The sequence below is a fragment of the Adiantum capillus-veneris genome, chromosome 9 (genome assembly GCF_014529385.1).
Source record: "Adiantum capillus-veneris isolate H3 chromosome 9, ASM1452938v2, whole genome shotgun sequence".
Classification (NCBI taxonomy): Eukaryota; Viridiplantae; Streptophyta; class Polypodiopsida; order Polypodiales; family Pteridaceae; genus Adiantum; species Adiantum capillus-veneris.
Genome location: NC_140939.1, coordinates 52,145,553 through 52,153,239, shown reverse-complemented (window position 1 = coordinate 52,153,239; position 7,687 = coordinate 52,145,553). Strand labels below are relative to the sequence as shown.

The window sequence follows — 7,687 nt, the reverse complement described above, 5'->3', positions numbered from 1 at the left end:
GGGGCATGTGATGCTCATTGGAAGTTGGTAGATAATTGGGTGAATACCTTCAAAGTGTCATGTGGTGTAGTCTACAACCCATTGACATCACACAGCTAGAAGCTATAGAGAAACCAAAGTTGAGCCGTACTATAAGGAGACGACAAAATCAAGAGCTAGCTCAATGAAAAAAGGAAGCGAAAGACAAATCACAATCCACAGAACAACAAGACCCCATAGACTTACATCCTACACCTAATCATTTCAAATCCTACACCACAGAGGAGCGTAAGGTTGTGTATACAAAGGCCCAAAGAACAACTATCGATGGAAGTAATGGACTCTATGACTGTTTAGTGATAGTTAAGGAAATAGAGTTAGCAGACCCAAGTGAGGAGTCCAAACCTCTTTCCATTGCCCAAGATCTGATAGAGACGGAGGAATATATACTCAAGGAGCTTCTCAAGGAATTCAAGGATATATTTTCTTGGACATATCATGATATGAAAGATGTTCCACCTTCCATGGTGCAACACACAATCCCCATGAATAACATGGCTAAACCGGTCTAGCAACGACCCTACCCAATGAATCCTAAGTATGCAAAAATTGTTCAAGAAGAGATTGAAAATCTTGTTAAATGCAGAATCATATACCTTATTGAGCACTCAAAATGGGTGCCTCTAATAGTTATTGTGCCAAAAAAGGATGGGAAACTCAGAGTGTGCGTGGATCTCAAGAAGGTCAATGCCGCCACTAGGAGAGACCATTACCCCTTGCCATATTCAGAACATGTGCTTGAAAGAGTTGCAGGGAAGGAAGCTTATAGCTTTTTAGATGGGTACTCTGGCTACAATCAAATCACAATTGCACTAGAGGACCAAGCTAAAACAGCTTTTATAACCAAATTTGGAGTGTTCACATTTTGTGTTATGGCTTTTTGCTTAACCGATGCCCCTGCTACCTTCCAAAGATTGATAAACACTGTTTTAAGGGAATATTTGAGGGAGTTTTGCGAAGCTTTCTTAAATGACCTTTGTGTTTATTCCTCTTGGAAAGAACATCTATCGTGTTTAGAGAAAGTGTTTGAGATGTATCAAATCTCCTTAAACTCTTTCAAATGCCAATTTTGGGTTGAACATGGAGTCATTTTAGGGCATATAGTTCCAAAAATGGAATTTCCACCGATGAGAGCAAACTTAAAGCCATTTCCAATTTGCCACCACCTACAAACTATAAAGGAGTTCAAAGGTTCATGGGCCATGTTGGTTATTACCGACAATTTATTTTAATCTTTGCCAAGGTAGCTCGCCCTTTGTACAAGCTTCTTATTAAGTTCCACTGTACCGTGGAGCGTGACCATGCTTATGAGTTATTAAAAATTACCTTAACCAGTGCTCCCATTCTACGAGTTCCCAATTGGAATGCAATTCTCCATGTGCATATTAATGCATCAAACCTTGCTATTGGGTGTGTTCTAGCTCAACCAGGAGAACATAAATTGGTCTACTCCATTAGCATTGCAAAGTCATCAATTAAATGATGATGTGAGAAACTACACCACTACAGAGTGGGAAGGTTAGTTATGTTTTACGCATTGAAGGAATTTCGCTACTACCTTCTTGACAACAAATTTGTTTTCTATGTGGATCATCAAGCGTTGTTGTATCTAGTGAATAAAGCATGTCCCATGAAAAGAATTACACGATGGTTGTTAATTTTGCTCGAGTTTGATTTTACCATTGTGGTGAGACCCGATAAACGACATGTCATGCGGATCATTTTTCTCGCATACCCAATGGTGAAGCCCCGACTGGAATCAATGATGAATTGCCTGATACTTCCCTATTCCTAGTCAAGACCATGCATGAATGGAGTGAGAAGATTGTGAACTTTTTACTTAATGATTTTCCACCCAAAGAGCTTCATAGGGATATAGCTCAAAAACTGTTAAAGAAATGTAAACCTTATTCTCTAATTGCAGGAACTCTCTACAAGCTAGGGAAGATATTCTTAGACGTTGTGCTTCTGAAGATGAGTATTTATACATACTGCAAGAAGCCCACATGGGTATAGCCGGAGGACATTTTTCAGGGGAACTAACTGCTAGAAAGGTGTTGCAAAGGAATCTACATCAGGAAGGGGGGTATGTTAACCCTTACGGACACCCTATCACCTTTGATGAACACCTTATTACTTATTTGAGTCATGGACCGGGCTTGTCGATCCAATAGGTGTGTAGGTGATCGCCGATGAGAGGCGCACCACTTATCTTATTTTTATAGTATTTTTGCAATGACGACCACTATGGTCTCCCATGTGTGAATGGTTCAAACTCTTATAAAAGATCTATTTTGACCTAAAATCCTCATTCTCTTTGAGGTGCATGCTAAGAAGTGCTCTTGCTCTATCTCTATCTCCTTCTCCTTCATGTGCTCACGGGTGTGTGTATGTGTGTGTATGCTTGAGAGAGAGAGAGAGAGAGAGAGAGAGAGAGAGAGAGAGAGAGAGAGAGAGAGAGAGAGAGAGAGAGAGAGAGAGAGAGAGAGAGTGATCGAGCATTGCAGTGGCAAGGTGGTTGAGCATGGTGGCGATGACGGCTCCTTCTTCTTTGCGGCATAGGATCCTTCATTTCACGATGGAATCATTGAGCGGTGAGTGACACACCATTGCCCCTTTGAGCTTGCTAGGAATGTTTAGTTGTGTGCTTGTAGCCATTTGTGGCTTGCACACGGTGTTCTAGCAAGTTCCTAGCCTCTGACACGTGCATCAAAGCACACAATGAAGAAGAGGAAGAATCCTCCACAAACTAGAGAGGAGGCCAACCAATGTGATGAGAGGTGTAAGAAGTATTGCAATGATATTGCCCACTAGGCTTGCATTGTGCAGTCTCCACAACCACCACTACCACCACCACTCAAGATGAAGTGTCACTTGAGAATTCTCACATGTGCATTGCATGAAATCCACAAGTACTTTAAGAGTATAGAGCTTATAATCCCTAAGGCCCCATTTTCCCATCTTGTTAAAGAGATTATGGATGAGTACATAGAGAGTGTAACCAGGGTGCAAGCAACGGCACTAGGTGTGTTGCAGTAAGGAGTGGAGGATATCATTGTATCCCTCTTTCAAGACACTATTTTGGTAATGGTCCATGCTAAGCGTGTGTCTATTAAGCCCACAGGCGTGTCCTTAGCACGTTGCCTTCGTGGTGATGCTTGCTTTCGTAAAACCTAGATACAAAATCTGTTGTAACTTTTCAAGTGGCATCTTTGCCAGATTTATCGTGTAACTATTTTGACAATGAGATTATCATATCTATGTTTGGAAATTACATTGTATTGTTTGATATTTTAATGTTGTGTTGGTTATGTATTTGAATGTGGTTACTTGGGTCAATTTCTCTAATGAATCCTCTTACGGGGTCCGTGCTAGCTGGCAAGTAGCTATAAGGGCTCATGTGGTGTCCATTCCGATGCCCACAAAATGTTTGAACCCTGTTGCTGTGCACATGACGGCATAAGGAGCCGTTCCATGTCCCCGTGCGCCACGGAGTGAATTTTGATAGTTTGACCAAGTCAAAATGCCAAAAGTCACTCCATGGTGCACGGGGAAAATGGCTCCTTATGCCACCATGTGCACGGCGGCCGGGGTTCAAATGGCCCGTGGGGCTTAACTGGGGCAAGAGGACAACATGTTGGTACACAAATGGCTCATGACACACAATCAATCCGCAAGGTTCTCAAAACAAATGTTTCTATGCTCACAAAGTCTGTGTTAGCCGACAAGTAGCAAGTAGAGCTCATGTGGTGCCCATCTGAATGCCCATGAGCCGTTGAACCCTATCGTCGTGCACATGGAGGCATAAGGAGCCGTTGTCTGGCCCCGTGTGCCATGGAGTGATTATTCTCACAATTTTACCTGACAAAATTGCCAAAAGTCTCTCCATGGAGCACGAGGCCACAAAATGGCTCCTTATGTCACCATGAGCATGACGACGGGGTTCAAACACCCCGAAAGGCTCACCTATGGCAAGAGAAAATCATGTTAGTGTGCAAATGGATTGTGACATACATGGATCAAGATATAACTTTACTCAAGATGATATTTATTGATTTTAAAGAAACATTGAGACGTGCAATGTGCAATGCACATGGCTAAGATAGCCTTTTTACAAGCTCATTGAAGGCATCTTGACCTAGACTCTTTAAAGATGGTTTTTCACCAATGCGTGATATCTTAGCCATGTGCAATGCACATGGCTAAGATAGCCTTTTTACAAGCTCATTGAAGGCATCTTGACCTAGACTCTTTAAAGATGGTTTTTCACCAATGCGTGATATAATATCTTCTTTGCTTGTTATTCCTTGCCCGAGGCAAAGGGTGCAATACCCTAAAAGGTTTTTGACCCCTTTCTTACCAAAAATATGGATTGTTGCCTCTCTATTTACAAGAATACTTTTGTGGGAATTTAGGGCTATAGGAAACTTGGCCAAAACAAAGCTTAGTGCTCAACACTTGTACATCTCAATTGATCCATAGTCCATATACTCGTTGTGGATGACCCAGACCATCTCTTCATTGAAGATTGGGAGATAATTCCATAGGGCGGCATCCTTTGAGTCACCCTTCGTGCGAGATCCAACTTTCCATTGGGCAAACTGATACATCTCCAAAGCAGACTACAAGGAAACAACATTGGATTATGATCTAAGAAAAAACAATGAGAATTGAGAAGAATGAAGTACTTACTAGTGTCACATCATCTTGCTTGCAAAGGTTCTTGTTGGTTATGTGGATTGTGCAAGATCAGTGCGCTTTGAGCACATGAGCCGTTTGTGGGGAGAAAAGCTACTCTCCAACACACTCTTGTGGAAATATTTCTCCTCATCAATGGTTTGTGGAGCTTCTGCCATGAGGGAATCCATGGAAGTATCCTCTGGCAAGGCGAGCGTGTTGATGAGGGGAACATAGGAGTAGTCCACTTGAAATTCGTTCTTATGATTGGGGTTCTCTGTATCACTAACCCCAACATATATTGCAAGAACAGTGAGGGATTCATCTTGATGCATTGCAAGGGAGTGGATAATGTCATCAAAGAAGATAAATTCTTGATTGTCCACTATAAGTGGATGCAGGGTGTGCAAGAGCAGCTCTGGGATCTCATCTTTGCCATCCTCCCCTTCTAGGTCTTGGTCAACATCTTCCAAAGGAGGCTCGCCTTGGAGACATATGAGGGACAATGAACCCTCTTCCTGGTTAAAACATCTTCTCCTCTTTGGGCTCTGCCTCCTTTACAAGTGTCCTCAGAGATGGCTTCTTACAATCGCTTGCTTGACCTTTCCCCTTGCTGTTCTCAATTGCCTTCAGCACCATCAAAACGAGAGCAATGTCCCACCTATAAAATTCTATGCCGATGTTCCCCATGCCTAGGTCTATGAGGTTGTCCTCGTCTCTTCTCTGTAGTGTTCCTCGGTGAGCCCTTTGATCACCCTACCCAATCTAAAGTAGAAAGTATTGTCTTCTCTAAAGATGTGAATGAGGAGATGTGGCATCCAAAAACCTTTTTCATCTTCAAAATTGATGGAGTACTCTACTATGTGTGTCTCCATGTAGGATGTACACACTTCAAATGCATCAACATGCAATTTGATGGTAGCCTCCATGTCGATGGATACCTGGAACATGGTGGTAAGATTCTCCATCATGTATCCTAGGTCATGCGCAAGGAGTTGTTCCACAAGGGCTTGATTATAAGCAACCATTCTTCATGGCAGAGTGCAAGGGAAAATGGCACATGCTTGGGGATGGATATAGCAAGGAAGCAGTGGAGAAGATAAAATAAGCTCAAAAACAAGGAAGTGACTTTAAAATGGGCCTTGCAAGTCACATATAAAGGAGAAAATCTCACATTGTCACCATATGTTTTCCTTTGATTGCACCCCTTAAAAATCTTACCTTTTCCACTTCCTGCCAAGTGACTCGGCTGCCTCTTCACATTCTAACCCCTTTGCCACCAGTGCCCTGCTCATGGTGTGAGGCTTGTGTGCTCCACCCTCTAGCCTTTGACAACCTGACATTCATCTAATTTTTACACAAATATAACTTTTCTACCGGTCTCCTCTATTGTGATAGTATAATATTGGATAATAGCTCGCTATAGTGCTTCTACTTCAACATAAACATTGTTGAACCTGTTGTAAACAAAACTCTTTGAGGACATTGGCATGTTGCCATCCACCCACTTGTACCCGCCTAGCAGGGCTGAAACATCATTGTTTGCAATTTTTCTTGCCATATACATATTGTATGGGGTTGGTAACATTGATCGAGCCATTCCCTTGCTATGTAGACACCATGTTATGCATTTATACAATGCTTTATACCCCTTATCACCAATCTCGCATAAGCCGCACATTATAAGCATGTCACAAGGGGGAATAATATAGTAAGAGACCAGAAGGGTCTAAAGTGAGACAACAAAAGGAAGGCTAATAAAGCACTTACAATTGCATCATGTGTGATGCACCATTGAGACAATACCACCATTTTCAATCACATCATGAGTGTAGAGATGCTAAACTAAAACCTCCTTCACAGTCTTCTTACGGACCTTCATTTTAAAATCTAGCACTCGTGCTTTCCATGCAAAATGAAATAGATTTGCTAGAGAGGATCTTTTCCTCCTTCTTTGTTGCATGAGAACCCAAGAACCTTTGCATATCATTTTCTCTTGCCATTGACTATCTATAGTGATGGAGTTTTGGATGGAAATAGAGAAATGTTGTTGCTTGGCCTCCTTGGTAGACTAGTGGTGAGGCTAGTCGGGGAGAGAGTACATCAACCCCTAGAGATTTCAGGGCTGGAATAAGAATAAAATGAAGCCATGGTTCTATCTGAGTGGAAGAAGAAAGATAACTTGTTTTGATTTGAGGGAGGATTAATTTTGAACGCTTCCTTAATGCAAGAAGAAAGAGAACTTGCTTTAATTGGTTCTATCTGAATGGAAGAAGAAAAGAACTTTCTTTAATTGGTGGCAGGAGTATGATAGCTTTTTGTAACCGTCTTTCAATATTGTTAGGACTATCAGAGTCCGTTTCCAATGGGTCTACATATGGATGCCTCCAACCCCATAAAAACAAGATGTTACCTCCCAAAGAATTTTAGATTCTTCACATTTTGGATTTTTTTCCTATTTCTTGATTTATTTCAGCTATTTTCTACGTTATGTTTCCTTGCTGCACATTGGACACGCTTCTTTTTCTCCCTTCAATATGACCCTCTAAAAGACCTCCAAAATCTCCTAATGAGAGCAAGGAAAAGTGCAAACAGATATGGAGGGCATAGACCAAGTGGAGGTATCGTGCCATATTAGTGAGAACATACAGGTAAAGATGGTACCTTGTGGCTACATTGAAGTAAACCCACATTCAAATTTGGTGTAGGTAAATGGTGATGAAGCTAGGCACAATGGGCATACATGCTCCTATGAAGAGGGAGATTATTTTGATGTTATGATTCAGGATAATGTGCCTACAATGAAGTAAACCCACGTTCAAATTTGGTGTAGATAGATGGTGATGAAGCTAGGCACAATGGGTATACATGCTCCTATGAAGAGGGAGATTCTTTTGATGCTATGCCTCAGGATAATGCGGTATGGGATGATTTGTTTCTTTTGTATTTGAGGATATGATGGTAGAGCAGG

The 7,687-nt window shown here is 41.7% G+C and overlaps 1 pseudogene; it reads right to left on the bottom strand.

Moving 5' to 3' along the window:
- Positions 1-4,483: 4,483 nt before the first annotated feature.
- LOC147450472 (uncharacterized) lies at positions 4,484-5,051 on the bottom strand (annotated as a pseudogene).
- Positions 5,052-7,687: the final 2,636 nt, after the last annotated feature.